Source organism: Egretta garzetta, unplaced genomic scaffold (genome assembly GCF_000687185.1).
Source record: "Egretta garzetta isolate BGI_Z169 unplaced genomic scaffold, ASM68718v1 scaffold161, whole genome shotgun sequence".
Classification (NCBI taxonomy): domain Eukaryota; kingdom Metazoa; phylum Chordata; class Aves; order Pelecaniformes; family Ardeidae; genus Egretta; species Egretta garzetta.
Window position 1 is genome coordinate 2301338 of NW_009258754.1, and position 13820 is coordinate 2315157.

Sequence of the window (13820 nt, forward strand, 5' to 3'; positions counted from 1 at the left end):
CAGCAGGAAGTCTAAGAGCCAAACTTTGTTTACAACTCTGCAGCAAAAAAGTTTTCTATCCTATCATGAAGTTTCATGCCAAATAGTGTCCCTTAACACTGTTTGCAGGACCTGCACTACTACAGTGTTTGGAAAGCAAGTAATTTATGAAATCTGGATCTTCATTCCTCCATGTGTTAGTGCCTCCTCTGAAAAAAACAGATTTGAAGCCATTTATGCTCACAATAACTTTGTGAGGTTAAAGAAATTAAAGACTATTCTTGGTCACCATATAAGGCTCTAACATAGAGTCTTAAAATGTTCTTCATTTGGGACATTTTACATTAATTTCCTTTGGTTTAGTTGTTACTACTTCTTTTAGCACAGAAGTTCTCAGCATGAGACACCCACATAATCCGTGGAATGTTAAAACAATTTATTTTAACAGCTAGAAAGAGCTAGTTCGGCCTTTCAAGTCAATGTCTAACACTAAGTAGTTTTAATTAGAACATGACTGATAAACATGAATATTCATTTCTAGTTTTGTTAATGTTAAAATCATAACATATATACTTTGTGGTATGGGATATAAATACACACATTCTCTCATTACCCGGTTTCCACTATTTTGGAACAGACAAATACAATTCTGGTATCTCTTGGCGTCAGTGCAGGTTTGCATAGTAGAAACAGACACAAGCAAGTAGTAGGGGAGGAGTAAACTTCTCTATAGTGTTACCTTTCAACTGTCTTTATTGATGTTCTCTACAACTACCTGAAAGGAGGTAGTAGCAAGGTGGGTGTTGGTCTCTTCTCCCAAGTAACAAGCGATAGGATGAGAGGAAATGGCCTCAAGTTGTGCCAGGGGAGGTTTTGACTGGGTATTAGAAAAAATTTCTTTGCTGAAAGAGTGGCCAAACATTGGAACAGGCTGCCCAGAGAGGTGGTGGAGTCACCATCCCCGGAGATGTTCAAAAAACATGTAGATGCGGCACTTTGGGACATGGTTTAGTAGGCATAGTGGTGTTGTCTTGATAGTTGGACTTGATGATCTTGGAGTTCTTTTTTTCCAACTTTAATGATTCTATGCTAATATATTTCAGATTATCCATTGGGTTAAAAGTACAAAATGAAGAAAACAGGCACATGTATCCTTACATTATTTCAAAATTACTTACTGTGTTCAAATCACTGCATCTCCTCAGGAAACTTCAGATTTCTCATGAAGTAAAGTGCAATACTGAAGGGAGAATGTACTTATATTATAGTAAACATTATAGTGTCTGTACTGAAGGGAGGGGGAGAAGGATGTATTCTACTCCTATTAACACCACTTGCAAACAACTTGTTTTACAACTTCAGTCCAAATTAGAGTTATCAAGGGACCCAAGGCAGCCTGCAAAATAATGTTATATATCTATACAGCTGCTCAATTGATATATCATTTTAATTTCTGATTTTTTTTAAACAGTAACATAATGTCATCCTATCAGTTTGTAAGAGCTCATAAAAATAAACTGATTGATGCAGCATTAGACTATGACCATTATTTTCCAAGGCAGACGACTTATATAATTTCATGAGATGCTGGAAATAAAATAATGAAGATCTTTCCTTTCTTTTGCAATTAGTGTCAATGATATGTAAAGTTCTTTGGTAATAGGAATAAAGAAAAAACTTGCAGAGGACTTTATTTTAGCCCTTTCTTTGCTGAAACAAAGAAAGTTTATTATCTTTATTTCTGATTGTTATTGTCCAAGCTGATAAACAGAGTGAGTGATGTTTTTCCTTGGTAAGCCCTTATTTATTTTATGTTCACTTTTCATGGATTAGTATCAGGGTAGGTTAAGTAATAACAATCAGAATTTATGATAATAAATATTTTGCCAAGCAGTTTAAGATGAAGGTCTGAGAAGGTTAAAAAGCTGGGAAAAAAACCCAAATAAACCTCTTCACGAAGTTTCTGCCCTCCCCACCCTTGCTTCACAGAACATCACTAGATCTGACTGAGGTTAATCGTTTCAATACTATTTTGTCTTAACATCCACATGTGCTTTTTGCTATCCCTGTGACATTAAACACCACAATTTCCTATACATCTGTGCACATAGTCCAGTTAAACAAGACTGTTCAGTCCTCCTGCAAAAAATGGAAGTGGTGTACCTCTCCCAGATTATTGTGAAGCCTCATTCAAGTATCTTGACAAACTGTTGATGACTGACAACCGTGTTGATTTCAGTCAGACACAGATCTTTATAAGCTTTTGAGAACTATCTCAAATTCATTTTATGCCCGTAGTTCTGATCGTTCTGGCCATGAGCAATATGGTGTAATAGGAGGCCACGAAGACAGATACATACAGCATCTTTTCCTTGATCAGTCTCTCACATTTAACTTATTAGCTCAGCCACTGCCAAACAGTTGTTTTTATTCCACTTTCAAGGAAAGACTGAATATATTCTTTAACTAAAACATTAACATGCGTCCAAGTATTCTATGTAACCTCAAACAACTTCTTGCCAAAACGTTTTATGTTTTGGAGCATTACAATATTACAAAAGTGGAAAAGTAGTCAGAGAGGTGCTGATTATAACAAACTCTAGTTAGACAGAATTCTGGTTAAATTACTTACATGAAAAACATAGTTACTGTATCTATCAGAGTGAGGTTTAATACAACAGGTTTGTATTATAAATGTGCATTACACTGAAAAAAAAAGCAGAAATTTATTAACAACCTTTGCATCATTTTATTTGGGACAAATCTATAGGTCTCCAAATATGTAGGTTTCTGTAATGACATAGGGAGCACTTGCTCTTGTTAAATTTATTACAGTTGGTGATTGCCCAGGTCTCTAGTCTACCCAGATCTCTCTGTAAGGCCTCTCTACCCTCAAGAGAGTCCACAGCTCCCCCTAGTTTAGTAACATCAGCAAACTTACTTAATGTACATTCCATTTCTACATCCAGATCATTTAATAAAACATTAAAGAGCATTGACCCTAAAACTGAGCCCTGGGGAACCCCACTGGTGACTGGCCACCAGCCTCATGTAACCCCATTTGTTATAACACTTTGAGCTCAAGCCATCATCCAATTGCTTACCCAATATATGATGGGTTTGTCTAGTTGTGTGCTGGGCATTTTATCCAGAAGGATACTGTGAGAGACAGTATCAAAAGCTTTGCTAATATCCAACCCCACCACATCTGGTGGCTTCCTTTGGTCAACTAGTTGGGGGACCTTGTCATAAAAGGAAATTAAGTTGGTTAAGCAGGCCTTTCCCTTTGTGAACCTGTACTGGCTATGACCAACGACTGCATTGGCTCTCAAGTGTTTTTCAATAACTCCCAGAATAACCTTCTCCATCAGTTTGCCAGGTACTGACGTGAGACTGGAAGGCCTGTAATTACCAGGGTCTGCCTTCTTTCCCTTCTTGAATATTGCATATTTGCCAGCTTCCAGTCAACCGGGACCTCCTCCAGACTCCCAAGACCATTGAAAAATAATGGAGAGAGATCCCACAGTGACATTGGCCAGCTCTTTCAAGTACCCTGGGATGAATCCCATCAGGGCCCGTAGATTTATACGCACCCAGATGGGGCAGCAAAGTTCATCTGTATTTGTAAAAATAGAAGGGAAGATCTCCCATACCAGAGTAAGTGGTACTTCTCCTTCTCCTCTATGTATGATTATGTTAGAACCCATCACAAGACAGAAAATGTATATAAATTCCAGGGATTTTATATTTGTCACTCAAAGTTTGAGCTAATTATAATTAAAAAATAATGTCTCGTGTTGAGCTATATGAATGGGGGGGTTGCCAACCCCCAAAAGATATTCAGTGTCAAATCCTTTGAAAACATCAAATTAAAGAGTTTCCAACCTTTTTGACTCCCCCAATTGCTAAGAGTTTTAATCCACGCATCTAATGGACACTTAGCAAGAATCTACAGCAGCTTCATTACTGTGTCCTGAAATCTATATAAGCCACCTCAGCAAGGTAGATGGTATCATACTACTAGCTGCCACCTGACAAAGCAGCCTTCATCACTAACTACAGCTGATCAAATAATCCACTGTGAACTACTTATTGGATCTAGCATGAGGTATCTATGAACAAATCACAATTTGACTGAAGTGCTGATACCAAACTAAGAGTGGATTTATTGGTTCCTAGTTGATTCATTCAAGCAGTAGAATGCTCAGCCAATTTGGATGATGATGTCAGGCAGGGCTTTAGAGGCTTTTCAGTTGTGTGTGTGCAGCTGGGGTATCATGCTATGGCTATTAATGCTCTCCAGTATTAACCTTGATTTCAATATATATATTTAGCATCTGAATACAAACAAGAACAGGAAAATTCAGATAAGAACATAACTTATATATTCTCTTCTACAAAGTGTAAAAGAAAGGCAAAGTGTCCTAAAGTTTGTTCAATTATTTACAAATATTCCTCAGGAGAAAGAAAAACATTCAAAGGGAGGGTTCTATGTGAATGAAAATCACTGAGCTAAAGTATCAATCCGTGGCCAGCTCAGGACCTGGCTAAGCCTAATATGCCACAGTAAATCATATAATCCCCTGTATCTTTTTCTCTGCTTCCAGATAGATAGACAATCATAACCGTGGGAGTCCCTTGCCCAACACATAAGTTGTTGACACAAACTTACTATTTATAATTCACGTATGCAACATACTTTGGGATTATTTGCTGATACGTGAAGCGTAGCTTCTTGAATACAGCAGGTTTAAGGAAATAACATGCACCCTCTGCCTTTAATTCTGCTAGACTCTGCATGCAGCACAGACTATAGATAAACACACAGCAGGCTTAAACAAACATGCATGTTTTTTAAACTATGAGTCTTTTTTCAAATATAAGAAAAAATGTAACAAAGGGGGGATGGGGGGAGCAACAGCCATGGTACAGTGATTTTTCAACCATACTAGCATTGAAAACTATATGCATAAGAGAACATACAGCACTTTTCATTACCTCAATTGCTATCCATCAGAAGACCAGAAAGCCAAAACACCAGTTATTGTGATACTATATATACGATTCCCTTACTCATATGGAACTACTAGTTAAATGAATAGTTACCCACAATTAGTAAATGGTAAATCTACTAAGGGTTGAATTAACTCACTTAGTATGAACACTGCCAGAAATATTTGTATTTGTGTTGCACCCCTAGTGCCACAGGGGTTTAATCAATAATCAAGTATCTACTTTATTGTGGAAATGAGAGCTCGTCAAATAGAAACGGAGATGAGCTACATGACTGGATCTTGAAGTCAGTCAGTGAAGCAACCACTGCGGAAATGGGGTGCCTCAGAAGAAACTCAGTTATGCACTTCATCAGTAAAGATGCACAGAACACCACTGTAGTGCTGGCAGCCCACACAACTTAAAAGAATACATTTGTTCCTGTCTTTGATTTCTTGACTGTAGCAAAACCACCTCAAAATAAAACCCCACTGATTAACAAAATTTAAATCTTGAAAACTAATAAACATTTGTAAAAATAGACCACATTTTCTCTCAGTGGGAACTGAGGTCAGTAGTACTATGCTGAGAACATGATTTGGGAGTTCAAGTTAAGCATTCAACCCTTTACAAACTTAGCAAATTATTTGATACCAGCCTTAATGCACAGACTGTGACAGTGGCAATCACTGCCTTGCACATCTATTGTATACCCCAAGTGTTTTTCTCAAAGCATAAATTCACAGAAGTACTTGTCCTTGAAAATTTGCTTATTAATTTTAGAACTTAAAAAAATTAGAAAGCAATTGATAGTGAAATATTTTTTAAGGTTTTTCCAATTTTCCATCTTGGAAGAAAGGCAACACAGGTTCTACTTGGAGGCTGCAAGTGCTAGTTTGTTGATGAAACCAAAGATATATACATTATGAAATGATCTTTATTTTCTTTTGAAGTGATAGAAAGATATACTGTACTGTCATAGATAAATCAATATCATTTGTGAAAAAGATTGATAACATATCAGGAAGAAATAGACCATAGTCTTAAAGCCAGATCAAATGAGGAATAAATGTAAAGTGCTTAAATAATAAACTAAATGTACTATAGATCTTATTCAAGAACAATGACCTTAAAATGAAAAATAATCCATACCGATTTAAATAATTTTTCTCTGTTTTTCCATCTTTTTATAACAGAAGTGAACTGTAGAAGAGTTGAAGGATGGGGGCAGGATGTCTTTTCCTCAGTATTCTTGCAAATATTTTATCCTTTTCATTCTGAAGTACAATTTATAAGATCACTTATAATGAAGAATAGCAAAAAAGAAAAAATAGAAATTGCTCTTTGTCAGCATGGTTCTTTTTTTGTTCCAAAAGCTTTCATTACATCTCTTTTCTGATTTTAGCTAGCATTAAAAATGACACAATAGAGAATAGCTAAAGACGGCCACCTCACCCACTCCCAGGGAACATACAGAAAAGAGCGATAGCAATTTACAGGTCCTTGAAGCCATGAGAATTTCTACTATTACATCCTCCAGAACATGGAGCAACTACTGGTATGCACAAGGTGAGGTGCCGGTGAGGTAATCAAGACTAAGCACAGAAAACCAAACTTAAGACTTCCAACTTTCAAGATATAAACCTCACCTATTTTCATTTTAAGTGCATTTATGACTACCTTTTTTCATTTACAGTTGCTGAAGCTCCAGGATTGGTGTTATAGAAATATTTTTCATTCGTGAATCTCAAACAAGGGTAAAAGCAACACTGCGTTCATTTTGAAAACGTGGATTAAGATAATTTACCAATAGCCCTAGAAATGTCACTAGTTCTGAAGTTTTTAACTGGGCTCCACCTGTTGATTTCAACTTACACAATGGGTTTCTTTCACCAGGGAGAACGACCTTCTGCCACATTTCTGAGTACCACTGTGGAGGAAAGCCATGCATTTAATAGCCAGACCCTTATTTTTAAACAACAATGTACATGTGGTTTCGCCATAGGAACTTGTAAGTTTGGAAATGCATTCCTCCCCCTGCTCTATCAAGCTGATCTTTCTGTTCTCAGCATGTGCTGCCAGACAAGCCCTTCTCCCAGATACTTGGGAAGAGAAATAGATATTTTCTTGTGGGATATGTTGGTATTTGCAGATATTCTTATTTTGCCATTCCATTTGCAAATCTTTTGCTGGCATTAAATTATGACAACCCCCCTCTCAGCAATCCTTACTTACATCCTTATTAACATCATTTCTATCACTTCCTCTAAGCAGCAAGTTTAGGATTTAATCATTCTTATTATTGTCTGAAGTTCAGTCTTTCCCCATTATCTTTTGAGCAGATAGACTGGTTCCTAAACACCATGCTACTGCACCTATGGAACAGCTGTTTATATGGCGGTGACAGAATGAACCCAGATGTTCTTCTTCAAAGGAAATCAGCGTTGCCAGGTTTCTCTCTTTAGTCTCGGAGAAGAGGTATTCAAGATACAGATACCTTGTACAAATCAGGGGAAAGGATTTGCTGAACTTTCACCACACTAGGAAACCCATACTAGAGAAGGCACGCCTCAGCTCAAATAATCACTACTAGAAGCTATTGTGAGTATATTTTAAAGGTTGTTCCATATAGCCTACTGATACTGTATAATTTTATATCATTTTGGTGACAATTCTGAGCAGACGAACTGACAAAATTCAAGAAGGATGTGAGAAGAAAACCCAGAAGTCTGTTGCAACAGTAACAGTAAAGTAGTTCCAGAGCTCACACCAAAATATTAATAAGTGTACATTTTGTTGGAGTGGATGGCAGGGTTAATTAATAATGCTGTATAACTAATAATTAATCTCTCTCAGATTTGGCACTGTATTACTCAAAGAAAAGGATTACTTTGGGGACTGAAAATGTAGGTCACACAAGTATGCTAAGGGCATACTTTAGGGAATTCTTGTAGGATTTCCATCCTCTGAAATGAACAGTTCTAACAATTCATTGATTAATACTTTTTTTCTTTATAAAGTTGTAGACTACACTAGCTGGAATAGACTTTTGCTTACGACTCCCCCCCTGTCCCTTTTATGTCTATTTTGTATCTTTTTGAAGATAAAACATAATTTGCTCATTGTCTTTTTCCGCTGAAGCCATAGGCAAAATTCCCACAGAAAGAATATTGTGGATCAAGCTTTATGTCCATGTCATTAGACTGTCACATTTAACATCACTTTTCTTGTGTCTCATCCGCCATGGATTATCTGGGCCAAGAAGTGTTCTTTTTCATAAAGAAAGGTACTGCTTATAAATTTCCATTTTTGGTGACACAGATAATGAAATAAACTACATGCAAGCCTCACAGACATCTTGTTTAAAGAGATCACTACTACATAAGAGCTGGACTGGGAACTTTCCATTACATTTTGTCACCGTTTCACTATCCTTCAAGAATATTAATCTCCAAACTAAAAATCAGGTAATAATCCTGAAGAAATCATCCCATTATAAGTTAATGGCTGGATTTTCAGTTAATGGACCAAGCTGAAGACAAGGGCAGTTACAGCTATAACAAACTACAGTAATATAACCAATTTCAAGGATATTATTGCTATCATAAACTGTATTAAATGGTTTATAAAAGCAATGGCTTCGGCTTTTTTTTTTTTTTTTTTTTGGAGTTATGGTGAAGTAGAGTAAATGAGAGACTGCTTTGTTAGATAGGTTGTTTCCAACAAATTTTCTAAGCATTCAGGACACAGGGAATGCTCTGATAGTCGTATAATGAATATTTTAAATGCACCAGAGGTTGTTCTTTTCTCTAATAGGTGGGGGAAAACGTTAACTCGTTTATGTGATCAGATTTCAATGAAGCTGGTCTATAACTCAGTGTAGAAAAAAACCCAGACTATGCTCAGTTCCATTGCCCAAGCCCATCACTTGACCACTTAAAAATCTCATAATCTGCCAGCCAATTACATTACAGAGCTAAAAGAGGATGACAATAAATATATTGAGAGCCCTGTTCTGCACTCAGTTCTACAAGTAAACTAGATCAGTAACTGCCAGGGAAAAGTAAAGCTGTATGCTGTATGTATTTCTGCACTTTGACTACACAGTGGAAATAGATTTTACCTCGTTTACTTTCAGATATGATGCATGTTTTCTTCAAGTGATAACTTAGTGCTTAGAAGAATTAATACCAGATGGAAGTAATTTATTCAGATAACACATTGCTAGGCAGTTCAATAATTCTGCTTCTAACTTCAATGACCAGAGATTCTCAATTCCCATTCCATCCAAACATAAGAACAGCCACTGACACTAAGCTGCCACTAACAAGAGAGGATGGGGGGAGGAATCACACCAGGAGAGAACATGCGTAGCTCACTGAGTCTGTACTACCTACTGATGCTTGAGCTACTCAGATAAACATTACAATATACACCACAAATGGAGTATTAGTCTTTGGCTAGAATGTGGCAGTAGTAGACACCTGCAGAGCACTAGCTTCAGACTTCAAGCCTTACATTAGGACAGATGGTATGAAATTTTTCACTAGCTCCATAACTTCACACTAGTAACAAAATGCTGCATTTTTTCCTTAGCCTTGCCCTGTCCTCAACACAAGAATCAATCAGAGATGATGTTGCACAGTCTGTACTAGTTTGTAATGGTTTCCTGAAACATACGCCCTTTCTCCAGACAACAGCTTGAGTTGTTCATTCCTCTACTCCATAATGTAAGATCTCCTTTTAGATTATTCTGGTTTAAATAAATACCCTTAATATTAATCAATTACACAACATGATTTAGGCTAATATAGATTTAAATCTGTTTCCAATAAATACATCAGACACAGTATCCAACATACAAAAATACTTGTTCATTAAGAAGGAAGAAATAAGAGGGTGGAAGGATAACGTCTTAAGTTATTTACATAACAACTTTTACATAAAAAAACCTGAAAAACTAAAAATCCTTTGTCCATGGACACTGTAAATGGAGTGCAGTTAATCATGTTCTTTTAAGTCATCTGCCATCACTAAAAAATTATATCATTATATTCCATCTAGTATCAAATCTATTTATGGAACTTCAACTCAAGAAGAGTTTGGAATACTGAACCAATTATCAGGATCATTGCAAAGGAGAATAAATACATTGCATAAAGGTTTTGGGAGCTCATCAAAAAGTTGTGCTATAAAATACTTCCCATATGAAAGAAAAGCCTTTTGTCAGGTAGTGTTGAGAACGGAAACTCTGAAAGCCTAGGACCCTTTCTAACTTTTACTATGACTTGTCACATGACGTTAGACAAGTTTGAGACTGTGTTTAATCAGTCAGCCTGAAAAAAATCCCCCAAATTTGGCCATAAGATCTTTTACTTGAGATACAACTTACAAAAAGCAACACTGTCCCTTGGTAACTAATTCTTGTTTCAAGTAACAGCCACTTTCTTATAGTGTTAATAATGCTGAGCACTCAACTATTGCTTAATCAACCAGGTTTCTCCACACCTGGTTTACTTGACATAAGCCTATTATCAAAGCATCACTGATTTGTGAATTTGTTGATTGGATACATCCTCAGCCACTGCAGGAAAGAAACATCTTTTCCTTCTTTCCACATTGTAAATAAAGATGTTTGAATGGAAGAACATGTGCCTCGAATTCTACCTTTTCATATTCAGTAATAGATCAGAGGAAAAATAAAACAAATATTTATAATATTACGTCTCACGAGAAGTGCTTGAGGTCTTTACCAGATGGTAGCTTCTCATCTTTATAGTGAAGATAAACATTATTAGATTAATTTCAAAGACTAATTTCAAAATTAGGATGACAGAATTCTCTGCATACACCATAGAGGTTAAACATCAGCAGCATTACAGATTTTTAATCCATCTATTGTCTTCCTTACACATTTGTGTACATAGAATTAGTTTTTGTGCCAGTGTTATTTCATTTTAAAATTCTTCAGAATAAGATTCTTCCATCCTGTTCCTCAAGCAGCTGTTCCACATCCTTAATAGGTTTTGCATATTAATCTTCTGATAATCCATTTCTGATTTCCTTTTATCTTCAGTTTCTGTCTCTTTGTAGTTCTTTAAACTTTATACCATCCAAATAGCTGTATAAAACTCATGTTCTCCCACATCTACAGTGTAAGTAATAGTTTTGAAAAGATTAAACTAATCTGTTCTAGGTTCTTTATCATCTTTAATGAAGAGCTACATTCCACAGCTAATTAAAATCTAGGTCCCATGGTGCCTCACTTTTTTTCTGGACTAAGCAGAACATGAGACAAACATTCCTCTTCCCTAGGATATAAGGAAGAGGAATGGTGTTCACCACCAGTATTCTTCCTCTGAAAGAAAGGAGAGCCACAACGATACTGTGCTCTTCCACATCCAGTGCACTCAGCCACAGACCGGCATGCTGCAGGCTGAAATGTAAGGAAATACTGCTCATGTTCTTGATGGTATTTCCTACTGTCAAAAGGTCTAGCACATACTACGCAATTATCCACTAGCAGCCCTCACTTTTGGCTTTATTAGTAGCCAGCTTCCTTCTTTGAATGGAATATCCACGTGAGAAAGAATTTTCCCCTCTCATACAGGTTGTCTTCCTTTTTCTCACAAATCCCATTTTGTGCTTGTCTGTAATTTTACTCACTCCTTCTGTATGTTTGCTCTGTCCAAAGGCCTATTTGCAATTTGTTCTATTGAAAGCGTCATTAGCATGCGGGTTTCTTCCTCTTTTTAATCACAAAAATTGATTTAACCCCAGTATCAGCAGTACTCCTCTGGAATACCTTGACGGAGGTCCTTTTCAATTACAGGCACATCAAATTCCCTCTTTTTCTACTGAGCATCCTTGACGGAGGTCCTTTTCAATTACAGACTGTGAACAGGCACATCAAATTCCCTCTTTTTCTACTGAGATAGATCATTCACAGTTAGAAAGCTCCTTTGACTTTCCCAGTATTGATTAGGGGAGATTTGGACTGTTTCCATGCTGCATTACGTTCTGTATATATAACAGGCTCACATGCAGTGCATCTATATTTCACTGCAATCTGATTACAACAGACGACTGGCTTGATTCTCACTACTATGATTTCAAGGCAACAAGCAGTGAGGAACATATGGCACCATTGCTACAAGACTAGGATATTTAAGTCTTCTAGAGAACCAGCCGACCTCTGACTTGCAAATGGTAATTTTCTGATTTTTAAAATCTCAGCAGTCTATACTGCATAAAAACTGTCAGTTAGCTTAACAACCTGTACACATACAGCATAATGTCTTCCAATAACATTGCCTGCCAGGAGTCACCATCTGTACTTCCTCTGCTGAGAGCAGCCAAACTGTTACACAAAGTTGGGCTAACATAGGAATAACATACAAGATTTCTCACCACAAATGTCAGGGTGCATATGAAAGCTTCACCTTCAACATTTTGTAGGTGCATAAAGATTTCCATTTTTATACTGTTTCCATCAGGTTCCTAAACAGCAAGAACAAGGAGAATAAGTTGCTGGAACAGAGCATGGTGTTTGGGAGTACAAAGCTTTTCAAGGCTGTGACAGCTGGCTATGTCTTCATATGACATGTTCCGGGGGAGTGAAAAACAAAACTACCCCATCCATCAGCCATTAGAAACACAGGAGTGATGGAGCCATTTAGATGGTGGGGCAAGCATATGGAAATCTAAATCTCGCTTTGACTAATGCAGGGGCAGCTGCTTAGCTGGTATAAACTGATTGGGTAGTGACAAAACACCCAGCTGAGGATCTGCCCACATTCCATTGTCTTCTCTTCTGTAAGTGAAAATGTCAATGCTCCATATGCATGTTTGTCTACAGCGGCTGCACGAGAGTGACAGTAACTAATAACAAAAATTACTCTCCCAAAGCTGTTATTGATCCTGCCCCACCACGACTGGATCACAAATATTTGATCACTGAGCCCTACACCTCTGGCAGCTGAGGAGGCCTCAGCTAGGTCCCACCCAAACATTAAGCACTCATAATGCCCTGCTCTCAATCAGTCAGCTTCAAATGCTCCTTGCAATCTTTGGTACAAACAGGTATCTCTTCTACCTTCTGCTTATCCTGTTGCACAGTTCTTAGTTCTTACATTTGCTGTCCTGTTGCCTACTGAGTGAGCTACATGATTCCCACATACAGCACACAGCTCTCTTTCTGTGTCTCAAATTCTCAGCTTTCTGAGAATTTTCTAAGAACACAAGCTAACAAAACCAGTATTATAAAGCTTCAGATTGAACCCTAGAGGGAACAGAGCTGAAAAATGAACGCCATTCCTTCACAAGCCTCCCTACTGCCATCATAAAGGACCACGGCAATCAAAAGGAGAAGAATGCAAGAGTGATTGCTAAACTCACTTGTAAATGTGCTATTCTCAGCTATTTTTTACCGGTGTGCATGACTGCTCAGATAAAGGAACACTCAGGAACTCTTTCTGTACTTCCACTACTTTCTGTGGAGATACTTTTCTGGAGAAAAAAAGTTGTCTCTACACCTATGAAAATATCATCTCTCTGTGTATGTGTGTCCTGGTTTCGGCTGGGATAGAGTTAATTTTCTTCACAGTAGCTAGCATAGTGCTGTGTTTTGGATTTAGTACCAGAAGAATGTTGATAACACACTGATGTTTTCAGCTGTTGCCAAGTAGTGCTCAGACTACTCAAGGACTTTTTGAGCTTCTCCTGCTTGCCCAGGTGCATAACAAGCTGGGAGGGAGCACAGCTAGCACAGCTAACCCAAACTGACCAAAGAGCTATTCCATACCATATAACGTCATGCTCGGGGGGGTTAGTTAGTTCGGTCGGTCGCT